The 20858-nt window shown below is 41.3% G+C and overlaps 1 long non-coding RNA gene across 1 annotated transcript; it reads left to right on the top strand.

Annotated features, from left to right (window-relative positions):
• The first annotated feature begins 9776 nt into the window (after positions 1–9776).
• Positions 9777–12167, top strand: LOC123579618. The gene is made up of 2 exons (XR_006702851.1): positions 9777–9954; positions 11654–12167. It is a non-coding gene; the product is annotated as an uncharacterized LOC123579618 (long non-coding RNA).
• Positions 12168–20858: the final 8691 nt, after the last annotated feature.

Raw genomic sequence — 20858 nt, 5'->3', positions numbered from 1 at the left:
AGCAGAGATAAAGGGATGATAAAGGGACAGTGGCCTCTTTAAGTTAATGTGAGCCCGATTGAAATCATCACAGATGCCACTCTGCAGACCAAGCGAGGGCACTCTTTTCTGTTTATGTTATTTTTTTTTTTTAACCTGTGGAAGTGTTCCCAGAACTTGATATTCAGACAATTGCAAAGTTCTCATTGGAACAAAGGAAAATAAGAGAAGATCAAAGGGTTTATGCAGCTCCCACTGGTGATTCAGCTGTGTGGGAGTGGTCACAGGGCCATGATTCATTTTCCTCATTTGGAAATTTTAGGGCAAAGTTTTAAAACATGAAGTGAAGCAGGGTTTTGGGGTTTTTTTTTCCCCTCCCATCCTGATTTATTATAAGTCTTCTTTACGGAAGTTGTTGGATGCCGTATCTCTGATTTTTGACCCTGTTGCATTTTGTTTTTGTCACTTAAAATTAACATGACATTTCATAAAATACTTTTTAACCTACATTTTAAGTTGCCGTGAATTATTTAATATGTACAAGAGTTTATTTTGCTTTATTTGATTTTACTTTTTTACAGCTGGCTAGTTAAAAATGTTTTTTTTCTCTCACATTTTTAAATTGTTGTATTTTATTTTATTTTATTTTTGGCCAGTTTTTTTTTTTTTTTAAATCCAAGTTAGTTAACATATAGTGTAATAATGATTGCCGGGATAGAATTTCGTGATTCATCACTTACATACAACACCCAGGACTCATTCCAACAAGTGTCCTCCTTAATGCCCATCAACCATTTGGCCCATTCCCCACCTGCCTCCCCTCCAGCAACCCTCAGCTTGTTCTCTGTATTTAAGAGTCTCTTACGGTTTGCCTCCCTCTCTGTTTTTCTCTTATTTTTGCTTCTTTTCCTCTATGTCCATGTGTGTTTTCCTTAAATTCCACATATGAGTGAAATCATATGATATCTGCCTTAAATTGTTATACTTTAAATAATTATGTAAATATAATAGCTATACAAGTACCTACAGAATATCCTCAAATTTGCGTCTTGGCCTGCAAAGCTTAAAACATTTCCTTCCTAGCTCTTTAAGAAAGTTTGCTGACCCATGTTCCAGGCCATTAATCACATTGTAAGAATTTTCTTTTTTGTAAAATATCTAGTCTCAACTGATTGTTTCTATTTGTTTTCTGTTATAAACACCACAGTATAAACACTTTGGAGCAGTCCTTTGGTGTGCAAGTTTCCTCGTAAGTATAGGTCAGAATGTAAGTTGTGTGCATCCTCAGTTTTGTCAGACAGTCGCCATATTGTTTTCCAAAATGGTCGTCCCGACTTATGGCCCCACTGGCACTACCATGATCCCAGGTAAAAGGAGGCATTGGTCTGTTTTCTCCACTTCCCTTTTCAAATGTTGCCTTACATAGCTCCCTGTTTGGGTGTAGAGCAGAAACATCAAGATAAATAAAATCTCCAATAACTGTCCTAAGATATTTGCACAAAACTTTTAAAAGTAAGTCTCAGGGCGCCTGGTGGAGCAGTCAGTTAAGCATCTGACTCTTGGTTTTGGCTCAGGTCGTGATCTCATGGTTTGTGACTTCAAGCCCCCATCTGGGCTCTGTGCTGACAGTGCAGACAGAGCCTGCTTGGGATTCTGTCTCTCTCCACCCCTCCCTCAGTCATGGTCTCTCTTGTCTCTCGAAGTAAATAAATAAACTTTAAAAATTTATTTTAAAAAAAGTAAGTCTGCTAATAAGCTATCATAATACTTGATAGATGCTGCTTTATTAAGCTATAATAATAATCCATTAATTTATCTTGATAATTTTATTCAAAATTGTACAAATATTTTGAATTTTATGTTCGTGATATATATTTATATATATATTCATAATATCCAAATGTTAATATCTTTGTTGGTATATGTATTTAAAAAAATCAAAGAGATATTTTCTAATTGTTGCCAATGTATATGAAATTTCAAGCTACAAAATGAGGTTTCAACAGAAATAGGAATAATAACAGCAGTCTGTGCCGAATGAAATGTGATTTTTGTGTGTCTCAGAATGTTCAAGGAGACAAGAAAGTCTGACAATCAGGTTGCAACGTCTAAAGGTTGTTTGTTCTGTGAGTTGATTTCCAGGACCATATTCTCACTCTCAGAGAAATTGTACTTCATCATGGAAATGTGAGCCCATCCATCTTGGGGAACAGTGCTTATGTAGATAGCTCTATTTAGAAATACTATTATAAAGCTAACCCAGGAAGTTCAATTTCCCTCCCCAACCAGCGTATCTCTGGAATTATTTTCCTTGCAGATCAATGGAACAGAGAATTGAATTGGCTTCTCTTTGTCGGCATTCATACCTCAGGTACCCCCAAGTGCTTTGTGTAATGAAAAACAGCAATGTTGATGCCTTTAATAAAACATTGACAATAATGCTTTCTTTTTCCCTGGCATTACTGCAGAAATGGAACTGATTTGGAGTCAAACAGCATGAGAAAAGACACAATCTCTTAAGTTAATATATCTGAAAAGCATACGTAATTTTAGATGTGTCAAAGTTCTGAAACAGTGAACTTCCTGTTATCCAGAGTGATTCAGAAAGTGAAACATCCTTGTTTCTTTTCAGTTATGTATCTATCTATACTATGAATAATTGAGGATAGGGACTATATTGCCCTTGTCTCTATATTAATTGGCACATAGATGCCTAATAAATTTTTACTGAAAAAATACATGGACAACTGCAATAGATTAAGTGGTCTCCTAAATTCCATGAAATAACGATGATATCAACAATTATTTACAACACGTTACCAACTTCCTAAAATGTGCTAGATACCATATCAATACAGAAAGGAGTAGTCTCCAATATTTATATCAAAACAAGAGCAAACATGATCCTATTATTCATTAACAATGTGGATTTCAAAGTATGTGTCTTCTAGCCATTGCTCTGAACATTATTTTATTTATAGACACACACACACACACACACACACACACACACACACACACACACATTTGGTGCCAGTACTGCCTTTGTAATTTTATAATTTAACTCACTGAAAATATAACTGCCTACCTACTACATCCCCTCACTCTGTAACCATTGTTGAAAATAGCAAATAAGGAATGTTCAGTCCCTAAATCTAAAAAATGTACAAAAATGTTGACAAGGAAGGTGAATCTTGACCGCTTGAAACAATCCCCCCCAAATATTACTAAATTAAATCTGTTGCTGCACTAGAAGAGATGATATAGGCTCAAGTGGTAAAGGATGAACCAAGGAAAAGACAGAGCAGTGAGCATCTGGGTCATCAGGGGAGGACAAGAGGATACCTGACAAGACACTGAAGAATTGAGAGACCACAAAGTACGGAAGTTTCATGGCATCCATCCTGACCTGTGCAGTCTTATACCTAGCTAGAATCATTAATGACAGTGGAACCAGGAAGTTGCTGTAGGAAGAGGTGAACCAGTCGTTTATTCCTTCTGGTTGGTTGGATGGTGGAAGATGATTTTGTGTCTTGCTCTCTCCTGATTGCTGCTCTTGTACGAGCCAGGGTGCTCACGGTCAAAGCAGGACTGAAGGAAGCAACCTGGCCTCTGAATGTACCGTGTACGTCAAACTCCTTTCCAAACCCCAATACTGGTGTGTTACTTCTAAAACCATAGTAGGCAGAACTGCGTTAGCACTGTACCCCATCACCACAGGGTACACTTCCTTCACGTTATGTCCCTCCCCTCCCCTTCCTGCCCATTTGCTTCCATTCCCTTCCCTTCTTGCAAGCCAAAAGCCCTGATATCAAATATTTGAATATTTGAATGCAAATATAGACAGAACCTGACTAGAGAGACTCTAGAACTCTAGATAGACCTGTATGGTAGTTGAGCTCTGATGCATACACTTTGTGGCATCACAGGTAATTTATTTAATTTCCCTAAACCTCAGCTTCATCAACTGTAAAATGAAATTGGGAATACCTATATTGCAGAAGTACTTTGAATTTGAAATGACCTAGCACATATGATACCTAATTTATTGCCTGGCCCTATATTAATTGCTCAGAATATTTGACTCTTATTAGTACAACTTTTTTTTTTTAGGACAGAAACAGGGCAAAATACTTTTCTTAGGAGCTCCCATGTGTCAGAGGGTCCATATACAATAATATCTTCATTTTCTGAACCAATAGTTAAGCCTGTGGTCAGGCAACTATTTCCCTTATGAATGAAATACCTACAGCTCAGGGAGGTTAAGTGACTTACCTGAAGTCACAGAGCCAGTGACATTGCTGGGATTTAAACCTGGATGTGTCTGGCTCTGAAAACATGCTGTCATAAAGTATACTGTGCTGCCTTCATGATATGGAAAGTTGGATACAGATTCCAGCTGGTTAAATGTTTTGCCTGCAGTCACTCAGTTAATTGGCAGTAGGGTCTAAATTGGAACACCAATGATCATCAAGTAACAGTTGATGAACACTATCATCAGCCAACAGGATTATAGATTAGTCAGTTCAACAGCTAGTTGGATTGTAGTTAGCTTGTTCTTTGGCTCAGAGGATTGACAGACGAGGGGCCATCCAAATACTCATCCACAACATGAGTCTGTTGGTTGTGTTTTGGATTATTCTGTGGAATTTCATTTTGAAGGCACCAGAGTAATATTTGGCAGGGACAAGAGCTATTAAGATGAATAATTGCTTGAATGGCTCTACTTGGGTGAGAAATGTCTAACTGTCCATTATAGTAACATGTTCAGCTTGGGACGTGTTCAGCTATGGGAGAAATGAGGAGTTCTCTTTTCTAAACTTGAGGGATACTCCATGTCCCTTACTGGATGATGGTGTCTCCGCTGAGTGGCAAGATTCCCCCTTTGAGAACTACAGTCAGCCAAGATGCTCAAGTCTAGTTCCTCTTCCTGTTCTTCCCGTCGCCTCCTGGCCACCTCCTTCCTCCTTTCTCCCTCTCACCACCTCTGCACCCTTCTCTCTCTCCTCTTCTCTTCTATCCCCTTTCCTTATCCTCCTCCTTCCTTTTTTCTTCCCTTTCTTCTTTCACCAACTCTTCTGTATGCTCTTCCTCTACTGTCTCCTCCCCTCCTTCTTCTTCCTTCTTTCCTTCTCTATTTTCCCTCCCCACTTCTTTCCTTCCTCGCTGCCTTCCCTCCTCCCTAATCCATATATTTCACTTCTCATTCATTTTTGATTAGAAGGTCGATTCAGATAATTGCAGATGCGCATGCGACCGTAAGAAATAAGGTAAGGAGACCTCAGTACACTTTGTTTAGTTTCCTCAATAGTGATGTTTTGCAAAAATATACTATTATATCACAACCAGGATACTGACATCGATATAATCCATCAGCCTTATTTAGATATCCTTGGTTTTACTTACCCATCAGTGTTTGTGTGTGAATGTATCTGCTTGTATGTAGTTCCATATAGTTTTATCCCCTATGTAGTTTTGTGTATTCACTGTAGTCAAGATACTGAGCAGATCCAACCCCATGAAGATCCTTCATGTTTTCCTTTTATAAACAAAACCATCTTGCTGTGGCCCCAATCTCCAACTTCTGGCAACCACTAATGTGCTCTCCAATACTCAAATTGGGTCATTTCCAAAATACTATGTAACATAAATGATTCAGCTGCCATGAAATTACAAATAGTAAGGAACATGATAAGAGGGACATCAGATACTTGAGCTTCCAGACAAGATCCAGGAAATCTGGAGTAGCCAAAGGTGAGGGCAGCATGGACAGGATGAGACTTAGGAAAGCATTCAAGGCAGGGCATTTGATGGGCCAGAGAAGCTGGCGTCCTGTCAGGCAGAAAATGGTTAAACAGGGTGGACTTCTCCTGTCCAGGGGACCATTGATGGTGGTCTGTAGGACCTGGCATGGAGCTGGACAATGGGAAAGTCTATTTTTAACAAGGATGCCTATAGGAGATTGAATATACTAGTAAAAAAAATGAGTTGAATTGTCCTCCATTCTCTGAGTGAAAAGAAAGCAACTCTTGAAGGCAATTAGGTAAGAGCAGTAGCTATAGAGCCTAACAAATGCACTAAGGTCACCTTACTGGGTTCACAGTTACTCTGGCATTTTGCAGTGTGTGTTGGAAGAAAGCAAACCTTTCATAGACTTCAACTGAAAAAATTGAAGCTAAAGTGAACTCTGAGGAATGGAAGTAATAGGGGTCTAAGAAGCAGCAGCACATAATCATATATTCTCCCAAAAAAGAAATCAACCAGTCCCGGGGCAGGTGGCATGGAGGGACATGTCAGGCGAGGTCCACAGAGTCGGCTTTCAGAAGAGACTAGACCAGATCTGACCCCGTGACAGCAGAGAACATTTTCTTAGCCCAGATTCTCAGGAGAACACAAAAATCGACACCAGACACTCCCAAACATTATGTACAATTGTGCATGCTCAGGCTTCAAGCCATTTACAGATAAACAGTGTAGCTGAACATATTGAAGCCTCATTGCCGAGTGGAGGCCCATTCATTCTAAACATTTTTCCTTCCCCCGCCCCTGCTCCCATGAAGTCAGGAGTTAATGAGCCACTTCAAGTATTGTTCATCGATTTAACTGCTTCCCCACGGCCAAGGACCGTTTCTTATGTGTTTCCCATTTACCCTCAAGGTCCAGGATAATTTATTTATTCCACAAATATTTATTAAACACCTAACTCCATGCCAGGCAGTGAGGATACCATCAAGGCACAGAGCGAAAGAGACCTCATCCTCTCTTTTGTCAGAACTTAGAGTCTGGTGGGAATAATTCATTTAATCAACCAACAAGTATTTGGTGGCCATCTACCATGAACCAAACTCTGGTCTAGATGCTAGAGGTAGAGCCAACCATAACAAAAGGAAGGGAAAGTAACCAAGCTGATCATTAAGGATGTGGGCAGATGGGTGATACCTGGACTAGAAATGCACAGGGAGATAACTAGCAAGCATGGTGTCATAGAGCATGACTGAATGTCCATGGAGACCGGAAGTCAAGCCTCCCAGAAGCAATGACGTGTGAGCTGACATCTGCCTGGCAGCAGTGAATCAGCCATGAAAATCCTGGGCATGGAGAATTCCAGGCTGATTAAGACTTCAACAAATAATTGGGGCACCTGGGTGGCTCAGTTGGTTAAGTGTCCGACTTCGGCTCAGGTGATGATCTCACGGTTCGTGGGTTCGAGCCCCGAGTCGAGCTCTGTGCTGACAGCTCAGAGCCTGGAGCCTGTTTCAGATTCTGCGTCTCCATCTCTCTCTGCCCCTCCCCCACTCATGCCCTCTCTCTCTCTCTCTCAAAAATAAATGAAAATTTATTTTAAAAAAACTTCCACAAATAATTAAATATAATTATTTAATCACCATTATTCTAAACGCCGTAACGATTTTTATAACCTGCATTTCTCCCTCTTTGAATTCATATTACTGTCATCTTATCTCCCTCTAGTTCTAAAGTTCTGAAACCGCACAAATGAAAAAACTCTACCAGATTTCCCTCTCCACAGAAACTGTTTCTTACGTGGCTGGCAACTTTTGATAGCTCTCCCTCCTAATTCAGGGTAGTTATTGACAGCATTTTGGGGCTAAGGCTTGACTTTTACCTCTGGCTTGGGGCAAGAGATACTGCTTTTTGCAAAGCTGGTTTTAAATTTCTCTAGATTCAAGATACCAAGAAGCAGTGGAATAACAAACAACAGAAAAAATATTCAGCAATTGACATTCCATCATTGTTTCAAAAAAAAATTAAAAGCTATGCTAAATGGATCATAACATGCTCAAATACATGAAAAAATTGCTTCAAAACACAGCTGGGGAAAGATGTTTGTTTTTATTAAAAGTTGCTCAAAGGCATCATCATAACGACAGATTCTTTAAACATCCACAAACACAAAGGCCTGAAAAATAACTCTTCATTGATTTTTTTTAACCTGCTGTATTTCATATATTCTGAAGCTATTGGTAGTCTTTTAACAAGGCTTCCTCATATCTGTGGGATTTTATGAATGATCATTTTCTGCTGACTCAATGTGGGAAAATCCCTTTTGCTGAGACAATCCCTAATGGTCACTTTTTAAGTCTCCTTACTTGTTTTATTACTCAAGGGGACTTCCGACTTCTCCAGTCTAAGCACAGCGGATCTGAACAACAAAAATACCTATTATTGGGGCGCCTGGGTGGCTCAGTCGGTTGAGCATCCTTCGGTTCAGGTCATGATCTCACAGTTCATGAGTTCGAGCCCTGCGTCGGGCTCTGTGCTAACAGCTCGGAGCCTGGAGCCTTCTTCGGGTTCTGTGTCTCGCTCTCTCTCTGCCCTCTCCTGCTGGTTCTCTCTCTCTCTCTCTCTCTCTCTCTCTCTCTCTCTCTCAAAAGTAAACATTAAAAACAATTTAAAAAATGCCTATTGTTGGATTTTCCTGCTATAGTCAATATGGATTTTTAGATCTTAGAGTTCAAAGAGATTTTCTGGTTCATGTCATGAGAACAATATCAGTAGATTGTTGCTTCATGAGGAACAGAACTCTACCATCTGGTCTTTTGCTTGTGTTTATCATGGGTCCATCCAAAAACCCCCATGTAGAATTCAGAGCTTCTAGTCTCTATGCTTAGGCGTGGATTGAAATGATCACAATGGGACTTAGATCAGGGTTTCTGAATATAGTATCTGAGACAGATTCTGATTCATCGAGGGGGTGCTCTCAGGAGAAAACTACAAGGATATGAAGGAAGCAGAATAGGGCAGAAGGAAAAGGGGAAATAAGATCTGGTTTTAGATGCTGTCTTTCCCCAGTCTGACAACACAGGGAACTCTGGAAGCATACACAGTTCCACAAAGCATCCCAGCTTGAGGAAACAGGACTGGGCTTTTATGCCACTTAACACCAGTCATTGGCAGTGGGCCATCCCAGAGGGAAGGAGGTGACCTGTCAGGTTATTTCCAGGTGAATTGGTTCCTATCAGGCCCAGGGAAGATTTCTTGAGAAGGGTGGAGTGACGGGCTGTGAGCACTCAACTGTCCTAGTAACTAGGAGATGGGAGCACCAGTCTGGTAAAGGGGATCCAAGCAGGGAATCAGCAACGTCTTTTACACAACCGTAACACCTTGCCTTTGTTGTGCTTGTTTTGTTTTTCCTGGCATCAGCCATCCTGGGCTGTGAGGCTAGCCATGTTTCCAAAGCCGTTTTCCCTTCAGAGTGAACAGTTACCAATTTGTAACTGATTCATTTTAATTCACTGCTAAACTAGCTCAGTCTGAACTTGCAACATCAAGAATCTCCCAACAAAAGGCATAATTACTGAGGTTGACAATGTCATTGATGACTTACTGTCTGTGGGGTTACCGGTCATGATTCCCTGAAGTGGCACATTGTGTTTGTCAGCTAAGAGAACATTTAAAACAGCAAGGCAGAGTTTCCCGTTAGGGAACCAAACATTGTTTTAAAGTTTCATGCTTCAATTGAGTTCCTCCCTGCCAGCCCTTGGGGGAAATGCACGTGCTCCGAAAAGTACTTAGAAAGCAAACCAATGGCAAGAACTCTGAATGGTGTACAATTAGGTGTAATGCTTAGACCCAAACTTTCAATTCAACTGTGAAAGGCCAATTTAAGGATGCCTCACTTGGCATCGAAATTAGAAAGTCACTCAATCTTCCAATCTTCTTGAGATAAGTAGGGCAGCCACTGTTGATAAACTGTGGAACTCAAAGAATACGGATTCTAAAACAACAGACTCAACTGTTGCCATGGCTACCATTTAATGCCTGTTTCTGTACGATTTAGACACTGTCCTAAGAAGATGATGTATCTCACTTAATAAGAAAGAACCCCTGTGAAGCGTATATTATTATTCTTGTTTTATAGATGAGTCGGCTGAGCGCAAAGCATTCCTATTACGCGCACGTTGCTGTATGTATAGTGGACAGTTCTGCTCCCCTGCAGCTAACTCTGAAATGAAGGTAAGATCCCAGCTGTGAAAAATGAGGCAATGAAGACTTAACAGCATTTTAAACCAACAAGGAATAAAAAGAATTTTGATCTAATAAAACCACGGACAAAAATTTATTTTTAAAAAAATTATGAGCTCCCACAATACAGGTATGTGATTAAGTCGTGTAGATTTAAGAAGACTTCCCTGAGATAAAGAGCAGGAGAAAATATTCTAGGCAGGGGGAGTAGGTGCAAATAGTCTGTGGCCAAAGAGAGCATGCTCCACATGGCTGGCTGGAGTAAGTGAGGGCTGACCTGGAGGGAGTCACAGCAGAAAGGTAGGCAGGCTCCAGACCAGGCAGGACGTGTTGCCATATTAAGGGGATTTTCCTTATCATTATGAGCCACTGAAGGGGTGGGAGAAGCATGAATTTCCTGTAACATGAAACTAAGGGCAGGGGTGCATACTTGCCTGACATTCGTTTGGTTTTTAAAAGAGCCTTCTGGTTGTAGAATGAATAGTGCATTCGAAGGAGGAAAACGTGAAAATACCAATCAACATTTATCACAGGGGGAACCTGGGTGGCTTAGTCAGCTGAGCGTCTGACTTTAGCTTAGGTCATGATTTCGTTGCTTGTGAGTTGGAGCCCTGCACCAGGCTCTCTGCTTTCAGCACAGAGCCCACTTCAATTCCTGTTTTCCTCTCTCTCTGCCTCTCCCCAGCTTGTGCTTTCTCTCTGTCTCAAAAATAAATAAAAACATCAAACAAATTTCTTAAAAAATATTCCAGAAATATTTTGCCAACAAACTGACAGGAATTGGGATGGATTGAATGGGGGGAGGTACCACAAAGGAGATGCTAAAATGTATTCCTGGCTGCTGACATACAGCTATGAGAAGAGTTGTGTCATTTACTGAGGATAGAAACATTGCATGCTTCTCAAACCCCAGTCAAGTTTGTTGAGAAGACCATGGGTTTAGCCCTGGATGTGTTGAATTTGAGGTGCTTTTGGGAAAAAAAAAAACAGGAGAGGACAAGCAGATAAATAACAAATCCAGAGTAGAACTGTAGGGGTGCCTGGGTGGCTCAGCGAGTTAAGCGTCTGACTCTCGATTTCGGCTCAGGTCATGATCTCACGGTTCATGAGATTGAGCCCCGGTGGGCTCCGTGATAATAGTGTGGAGCCTGCTTGGAATTCTCTCTCTCTTCCTCTCCCTCTGCCTCTCCCTTGCTAATGTCCTCTCTCAGTGTCTGTCTCTTTCTCTCTCTTTCAGAATAAATAAATAAAGTTAAAAAAATAGAACTCTAGACTAGAGATGGTTATTTTATCATGAGTATGGATGACATTTCCCTACAAGTATTGTAAAGTGAAAGAAAAAGACACAGAAACTGGCCTGACTGCTCCGATATGTAATGAGTGGGTAGATAAGCCTTAGCAGATCATAAAATTTGTGGAATGGAAAATTCATTAATGAGTGGAATACATGATAAACTGAGTTTGTAGTTGGGGCAGGATCAGCATCTGGCAAAATTATCACACACAGGCTGTTTCTCTTTAACTTCTCTCCTGGAAAAGATCACCAAAGTGAGAGAGCACAAGAATTTGTTTTATTCCAAAAGCAAAGGAATTATGTTTAAGAGCAAACAAAATTGTTTGCCTTCTTTTTGTTCTTGTTTAAAACTTCTTTTTTCCCCATGCTCGTGCTGAAACACAAATTCTCATCAAGCCTCAGTACCAGCCCGTCAACCTCACATCGGAGGACACTCTGTGTCTTATGATGACCAACCTCTGACCAATCGCTGCCCAAGAAGCCCAGGACACAGCTGAAGAGTGTAATTGAAAACTCTAACTACAGGATGGCTCCCGGGTTAACTATTAAAACGGAAGAACTAAGGTGTGAGCTTACTAAATTCTCTTTGACTGAGAGCAGGCAAGCAAGCATCTGGACAAACATGTCACCTGAAATACACAGCAGCCTAAGGCTGCCTGAAAAAGAGAAGAAATCCAAGAACAAAACTACCAAGAGCATCTCTGGCTTAACTTAGTGATTGTGATTAATCCATCACCAGAAACCTTTTCCAGGTATGAGCTGTCTTTCTGCGGCTGTCCTTGAGTCACCTTGCCTCTGTCTCACCCTATCAGCTGAGACACATCAGCTTCTGGAGATTCCTTTCCTGCTCGTTTACTTTTTTCACTGCAAATAAATAAAGTGGCAAAGTTGCAATTCACTGAAAATAATACTTGGCAGATTAAATCTATTGCACATTTGCTTTCTTCCAGATAAGCTTGAGAATATGGTGCTATTTTATTATTTTATTTTTTTGAATAAACATGACTAAAAGCTGGACTTTTCTCAGCAGAGGCTAAAGTGTATGGATGGAAATCCTAGGTCAGGGGAGGAAAACCAGTCTTGTCTGGTTGGCCAGGCAGTTCAGCCATATTCCACCTTATGGGATGGCTTCCACGATGTGTACTCATGTCCATTTGTCCCTCTGGATGACTCTTTAGCCTTTATTATTAACCCTGCTGTGTCCCTCAGGAGGCTAATTGGTATGGAAATTATCACCAAGCTCCCTTGCCTCCTGACTTGGGAGTGAGTCCACTAACGGAAAGTGTCTAGCAGATCAGAAAGAGAGAAGGGAGTAAGTTTGAATTATTTATTCCATTTCTCTGGTCATCGGGTTCCTGTGGGCTGATGTATTGTTCTGTCACAGGTAAGCATCCCTCCCCCCATGGCCATCTTTGTCTCCAGGGATGGGAATTGGCTTCCTCCTATCACCCCTTCAAGCCTCTATAATGATAATGGAGCCCTGTTACCAATCCCATAGTGCTCCACCGTCCCTTGTGGTTTCCCTACACTCAGCCTACATCTTTGTATGAAGTCCCTTTATAAAATTGCATTCTCCGTGAGTCCCTATCCCATATGGGGTAACATATACTGCAGATGCATCACTCTGTACCCCAAACCAGGGACTGAAAATAAGCTATAGAGACAAAGAAAAATGCATTGGAAGGATGCTTATGGACAGCAGCTGACTGAAGTTATAGTCACTGGTAAAGGTATTTTCCCAATTCACAATGTTCTTCCTTCCAGAGCACTGGCCCCCTGTTGACTGGGATGTATTTTAGGCAGATATGTCTATTTTTTCTCTCTTTAAAAATATGTTTATTTACTTATTTGAGAGAGAGAGACAGAGACAGTGCAAGCAGGGAAGGGGCAGAGAGAGAGGAGGATAAAGAATCCATGGAGCCTGATGCGGGACTTGATCCCATGATCCTGGCATCATGACCTGAGCCAAAATCAAGAGCCAGACACTTAACCAAGTGAGCCACCAAGGTGCCTGCAGCAGGTATACCTATAGAGTACCCCCCCCATATGTAGACTACCTCCCCAGTCTACCTCTCGTATCCGAACTTATAAGAGGACCAAGGGCAGTCAAATGACCCAGTCAGGGTGAGTTGCATCCTTTTCATGAAAACTTGGAATGTGGCCAGCCAATGAACTATGAGATTAATCACAAGAACAATGGGAGAATGAAGTAAAGGAACAGAAGGCAGAGATCTGGATCCCTGGAGAGTGGTTCCAGATTGCAATCCCTTCCCAAAACTTGGCCCCATCTCTCCCTTGAACGGTTATCACTGTATCTTTAAAATAAAACCCTCCATTTTTATTTGTGAGCTAGAGTGATTTCTGTTATCTGCAACTAAAAGAGTCCTAAATGATCCATTAAACAACAAATGATGCTTTTTATCCAGCAATAATGTGGCGGGTACCTATGGCTCTATTCCAGCACAGTCCAGTAGAACTTTCTGTAATGGTAGGATGTTCTATAAAGTCTGCACTGTTCAGTGCACTAGCCACTGACCACATGTGGATATTGAGCATTTGAAGTGTAGGCAGTGTGATTAAGGAAATGATTTCTTAATTTTAATTTTAATTGAATTGAATTGAAATAGCCATATGTGGCTGAAAGTCATCATAGTAGATAGCCCAGCTCTAGACTTCTGGCTTTTTCCTGTTTGATGTTTTTGTTTCTTCTCTATTAGTTGGTTTGGGGGCTTCTGGGTATCTACTAAAGGTACTAAGTTAAGCTGGCACATCATTGTAAATAATCATCTATAATTAGATGGTTACTCCTATTCTTTCAGTTTTTAGCATTTTCTCCAGATATCTATACGTGAGAAACTAAGAAACTTGACACTTGGTCCTTTATGATCAGATTACTGCTTAATTGTCCAGCCCAACTCTTGTCATTCTTCAGTCCTAACCATTGAGTCCTGTCATACTAAACTTAGCGCAAAGTTTCCATAGTTTTTGTGCTCTGTCACACTTTCATGTGTTTGTGTAAGTGGTACCCTCACTATATGTGTTTTATTTATTTATTCTTTCTTTTATTCACCCACCCATTTATCCATTCATCCATTCACCCGACCATCCAAAAAATATTTGTTAAACAAGACAGATTCAGTATCAGAAAGACATCTACAAATGGCATATTTGTATGTGGAATGGATTTTTTTTTTAATCGGTGTTGTGAACTTGTGTAACCAGATGACCCACAAAGGAGATTTTAGCAAAAGACGGTTTGTGTGCAACACACATTAAATTGCCCGGGATGCATTACAGCAGAGTGGTTGGGAGTATAAATAATATTTTGCTTCATTCAATGTTTTTTAATTAACTCTATAAAATACTAGAAAGAGTATCTGTTGAGTAAGTGTGCAGTAAATTTTATTTTATTTTTTTTCAATATATGAAGTTTATTGTCAAATTGGTTTCCATACAACACCCAGTGCTCATCCCAAAAGGTGTCCTCCTCAATACCCATCACTCACCCTCCTCTCCCTCCCACCCCCCATCAACCCTCAGTTTGTTCTCAGTTTTTAAGAGTCTCTTATACTTTGGCTCTCTTCCACTCTAACCTCTTTTTTTTTCCTTCCCCTCCCCCATGGGTTTCTGTTCAGTTTCTCAGGATCCACATAAGAGTGAAAACATATGGTATCTGTCTTTCTCTGTATGGCTTATTTCACTTAGCATCACACTCTCCAGTTCCATCCATGTTGCTACAAAGGGCCATATTTCATTCTTTCTCATTGCCACGTAGTACTCCATTGTGTATATAAACCACAATTTTTTTTATCCATTCATCAGTTGATGGACATTTAGGCTCTTTCCATAATTTGGCTATTGTTGAGAGTGCTGCTATAAACATTGCGGTACAAGTGCCCCTATGCATCAGTACTCCTGTATCCCTTGGGTAAATTCCTAGCAGTGCTATTGCTGGGTCATAGGGTAGGTCTATTTTTAATTTTTTGAGGAACCTCCACACTGTTTTCCAGAGTGGCTAAGTGTGCAGTAAATTTTAGACAGCAGTAGCATTTGCTCTAAGTTTTTCCACTATTGCACTCCCGATTCTGTCACCAAAACTTGCTCTTCCTGTACTGTCTTTCCCATTCAGTAAATGGTGGCTCTATCTTTTGCAGACTGAGTATTTTCTGGGGAGCAAACCCTGAGATGGAAATTACTGTGTGGGAAGTTTAATCAGAGAGTGCTCTCAAAATCAATGAGTGTGGGGAAAGGGAAGGAAGTGAGATGGGCAAAGGGAGAAGCTGGGGTAAGACACAGCCTCAGCTGAGCTCTCCAGAATGCTGAAGTTGGAATAGATTTCCTGAGTCATCCTTAAAAGGATCCGGTGAGTCAGGCTCTTATCTCCCAACCCCCATATCAGCCAGCTGTTGGATGCACACTGCCGGCAATGGGGAGTGACCTTCAGCAAGGGAATTCTGGTCAGCTGAAATCGATTTCCAGCGACGACTGGGAGTTGAGGGCTCCCTGCTTGGTGGCATATCCTGCAACTGGGGAGATAGCCAACCCAACGGAGGGATCTCTGTGGTCTATCAGAGCATCTAAGATGACATCTTTTCAGTTCAGACTAAAAAAAGTTATCTTTCATTTCTCTCTTTACGTTTTATCCCAGTTCTACCTCAAAATACGACCTCTACTGCTGCGATGATTCACACCACCGTCGCCTCTAATTTGCATTATTTAAGTAACACGCTTACTGGTCATCCTGTTTTTGCCTTTACTCCTAGTTTATACTCAATACAGTAGACAGTGTGATCATTTTCAAACACGTGTCGGGGGCGCCTGGCTGGCTCAGTCAGTTAAACGTCAGATTCTTGATTTCAGCTCAGGGCATGACCTCACAGTTTGCAAGTTCGAGTCCTGCATCTGGCTCCACTCTGACGGTGCAGAGCTTGCTTGGGATTCTCTCTCTCTTCCTCTCTCCCTGTCCCTCCCTTGCTCATGCTCTCTTTCTCTCTCAAAAATAAATACGCTTAAAAAAAAAAAAACCCATAAAACGTATGTCAAGTCACTGCTCTAAACTCCAAGGGTTCCCCATCTCAGAGTTTTCTATAGGGTCATCTGTCTGTCCGCTGCATTTCTAACATGATTTCTTTTTTTTTTTTTTTTAAGTTTTTAATGATTTATTTATTTTTGAGAGAGAAGAGAGAGTGGGAGTGGGGGGAGGGGCAGAGAGAGGAGACACAGAATCCGAATCAGGCTCCAGGCTCTGAGCTGTCAGCACAGAGCCTGATATGGGGCCCGAATTTATGCACCAAGAAATCATGACCTGAGCCGAAGTTGGATGCTTTACCAACTGGGCCACCCAGGCGCACCCTGACGTGATTTCTTACCACTTACTCCTATGACCACTGAGCTTCAGCTTTGTTCTACGTCAAACACCCCAGGCATCCTCCTGAGATTTTGAATGTTACTCTTTGCTCAGCCTAGAAAACATAGTCCCCATTTCCCCTTGTGTCCTCCTCCCATTCTTCCCGGTCTCTACCCTTACGTCACCTTATCAGCAAGGCCTTCTCAAACTACCTCTGATAAAACAGGGGTCCCCAATCCCTTGACATTTCTTATCATTTCACCTATTTTATTTTGCTCCAAGTCCTTTTCATCCTCTCACATATTATCTATTTGTTTTCTTGTCTGTCTCACTGTCAAAATGGAAGCTCCACAAAGCAGGGCCCTTCTTTTATTGTTCTATGTCAGCCTGGTGTCGGAACAGTGGGGCAGGCAGCAGGTGCCTGGCTACTTGTCGACTAAAGCTTTCACATTTTGGCCAAATTTAGTCGGATAAAAAGACGTCTTCTGTACCTTGCAACACTGAGGAATAAAAAAAGACAAGTTTGGAATGGGACGTACTTATTGGTTTTAGTACAGGCAGAGTTCTAGAGCCTGCTTCCATCACCAAGATTACCATCCCCCGTTGGTCAATCAAAACTAACCTAGTTACTGCGGTGAAGGGGCTTGGCAGATGGAATTAATGCTCCAGACCTTCATGGGAATGCCCTGGGTCCTCCAGGTGGGCCCTGTATAATCACTTGAGTCTTTAAAGGCAGAGAATGTTCTCTGGCTGGAATCAGACCCGGTGAGTGAGGGGACTACAAGAGGTTCAAAGTGTAAAAAGGGTTCAACCCGTCGCTGCTCGGTCTGAAGTTGCAGGAAGGAATTCACAAGCCAAGAAGTGCAGGCAGTCTCTAGAAACTGAGAATGACCCAACAAGGACTCGAGGACCTCAGTCCTACAATGGCATGCAATTGAATTCTGCCAACAGCCTCAAAGCAGAGTACCCAGTCGACTTTGCTGGTGGACTCGGAACGGTGAGCGAATGAGTATTGTTTTAAACTACAAACTTTATGGTAATTTGTTACAGCAGCATAGAAAATGAATACTTAAAAAAAATACATGCTTTGTTCTCAGATAAACACTATCTTAGTAAGCAATCTGCATATAAAGAAAAGGAATAACAAACTAAGCTTCCGGCTTCTAGCTATTCTACTTTTTACTCAATAACTAAAGACCAGTAATGGGAATCATCGAAGTGAACTGTGGTTTTACTAATAGAATCATGATTCTGTACTGCTGATCCAATTAGTATATATTTTGCTTGTCAGAGCCTAAGAGGGGGGCTATCATTTTATTCAACAAAGATCCTGGGAAGGTTCCTTGTGTGTGTTAGTGAGCGTTAGTTTGTGCCCCAGGCAGTTAATTCAAGAGAATAATCCCATAAGGCAAACAGTACCCACAGTTTCAATTACAAATACCAGCACTTTTGATTTGGAAACAATAAAGACTCTCACCAACTAGTCTGTTGAATCATGATTATTCTGGCAGTTAAGAGCCTTTACGGTTATTTACATGGATTTTAGCAAATCCATTAACTAGTTCTCTCTTCTCATTCTCCTGCAACCTCCAGGAATTGCTCTAAAGATGTGACTGTAGGTGCAAAAGGCTTTTTACAAAAGTTACAGGGTTTAAACTAGTGTTAAGTAACGAATATTATTGATGACCTTGTTCAGTTGAGTTTCTGCTCCTTGTGGTTGAGTTATTTCTGAAGTTTAATGATCTCCAGAGCAATTCCTTCTCTAGTCTTAAGGTCTCCTTTGGGATGCCTGCATGGCTCAGTTGGTAAAGTGTTTGACTCTTGATTACCTCCCGGGTCATGATCTCACGGTTCATGAGTTAGAGCCCCACTCCGGCTCTGCACTGGCAGTGCAAAGCCTGCTTGGGATTCTCTCTTCCTCTGTCTCTGCCCCTCCAACACTCACTCTCTCTCTCTCTCTCTCTTAATAAATAAATAAATATTTAAAAATTTTCCTTTGGCAAATTTTGTGCCCTTCCTTGAACTTTCTAGTTTTCAGTGGTACAAAGTGGTTAGCATTAGGTTATTCACTGTAGCATAAGTTCTAATAACATGAGTGGAAATAGTCCAAATGCCCATTAATAGGGACTTGTTCAGTAACTTAAGGTATATCTACAAAATTGAGTACTACATAGCTGTAAAAAAACAAAAGATATCCTGCTATTTCTAGGTACCCAAATGATTGAGAGAAGATTCTCTTAATAGAGTGTTTTGATTAATGAATGAATACAGAATTATGCAACTAGAATATCACTTTATAACACCTAATGAATTAAAGGATCTAGACAAGAATTATCAAGCAGTAACCAGGTATTTTGTGCTCCCAACTGTGAATTAATTTTGCATTCGCCACTCTCCAATTGCATTTGAATCTAATAAATCTTTCAGATCTAAATACCAAATTTCCAGGAAATCCTGGGGATATGTGGACTTTAGAAACACCATCAGTGACATAATCATTTAAATTCAGACTCTGAGAAGCTCTACAAAAAATCATTATATTAAATATTTTAAGTGGAAAGAGGGGATAGAGTGAGAATATATGGAGCCAACAGACCTCTGGTTCTGCCAGGAGTGAATAGCCCTATTTCCTCCCAAGATCCCCTCCTTACAAATAATAAGGCACGGTTCAAACCTAACAAGCATCAGAGAGGTGAAAGCAAGAAGATGGATGGCCTAGAGGTGAGTTCCCAGGATTTCCTTCTCTCATTTGTACAGACAGGATGCTGCAGAAATCTCCAACCTGGAACTTCCAACAGGAATAGACAAGGGGGTGAGGGAAGCGTTCAAGGAAAGCCTATCTCCACCTAGCCAAAAGTCTGGGGAAAAATTGGCCTAATGAAAGAAAAATGTTCTGGCAATAACAGCCCTACTCAAGCTGAACACCAGTGATAAAACTCTTCTCCCCTACCCCACCTCCTCAGTTTTAGCCTGGTCTTCTGGTTTATTGGCTGCCCCACAGAAACAGGGTTTAAGACCTAATTCCACCTCGCATAGTGTTGACTGGTCAACAGGGAAGTCTAACTTCCATCTTTGTCCTAAGGGAAAAATAAGGGCTCCAATTTTACAGGTGGTATCGGAAGGCTGAACTGAGGTGGTCTTCCATTTTCCATGTTGAGGAAGCAGGCAACTGTGATCAGATCAGATTCTCTTGCTGGGGTAGAGTCCATGAGATCCACTTGAAATTCCATCCCCTTCCTTGGGTGATGCCTCAATAACCATGACAGGGCAGTATTGTTTGGGCCGAGTGATGAGGTGATCTTCCTGGAGGAACAAATTCAGCAGTGAGCGGAGCCTCTACCCTCACCTGTAGCAACTAAACTTAAAGAAGCAGTGTGAGGTCAGGCCAGGGACCATTCGGCTTCACCCTTCCCTCGGGTCAGCTGGACACCAGTAGGGAGCTGAGTCTATACCCTGACCTGGCATCAGTGAAGCAGAATTAGGTGGTACGAGATGGGGTGGGGTAGTGAGTAACCTGCTTTCTCTTTCTCCATGTCAGTTGGTCCCAGGGGAAGCTAAGCCTCTACCTGACTCTGCATCAGTGAGGCGGAATGAGGTGGAGGGAGGCTGGGCTGCCTGGCTTTCACCTCTCTCCCTCGCCTACTCTGGTATCGGCAGGATCTAATGAGAAGCTCCTCATACAGTCCCACATGGAAACAATTAAACACGTGGGAGGTATCCACTAAGCTGAAGGGCTGGGGGTGCTAAACTTTTGCCTCACCATCTTCAGTGAGTCTGGGATCCAATGTTCCACTTCTGTTAGAGTGTTACTGGCAAGGTCCAGCGGGAAGCTGAACACACAATTAGTGTATCCCTTGTGCCATACTTCAGTGGAGGGACTGTCTGCTGACAGTAGAATAGCAAATAGGATTCAGAATCTCCTCAAAAAATTTGTGGATACAATTAAAAATCACTCATACCAAGAAAATAGTATGAAATTAAGTCACCTGGTGCCAATACTGGTATGAGTCAGATATTGACTATTTTTAACAAATGAATAGAAATAGGCCAAATATCCAGTACGAGAAACCTCTGGGTGATGATCATTTTACTAGAACATGCTACTGACCATTTAAAGAAGTATCCATATGACTTCTGTACGATCTCTTTCAAATAGAAGAGGAGGGAACATTTTCAACTCATTTTATGAGGCTAGCCCTGCCCTGATAGCAAAAACAAAACAAATCCTCAAAATATTGGTGACAAGAATTAAGC

The sequence above is a fragment of the Leopardus geoffroyi genome, chromosome A3 (assembly GCF_018350155.1).
Source record: "Leopardus geoffroyi isolate Oge1 chromosome A3, O.geoffroyi_Oge1_pat1.0, whole genome shotgun sequence".
Classification (NCBI taxonomy): Eukaryota; Metazoa; Chordata; class Mammalia; order Carnivora; family Felidae; genus Leopardus; species Leopardus geoffroyi.
This window is presented reverse-complemented; position numbering and strand designations above follow the sequence as displayed.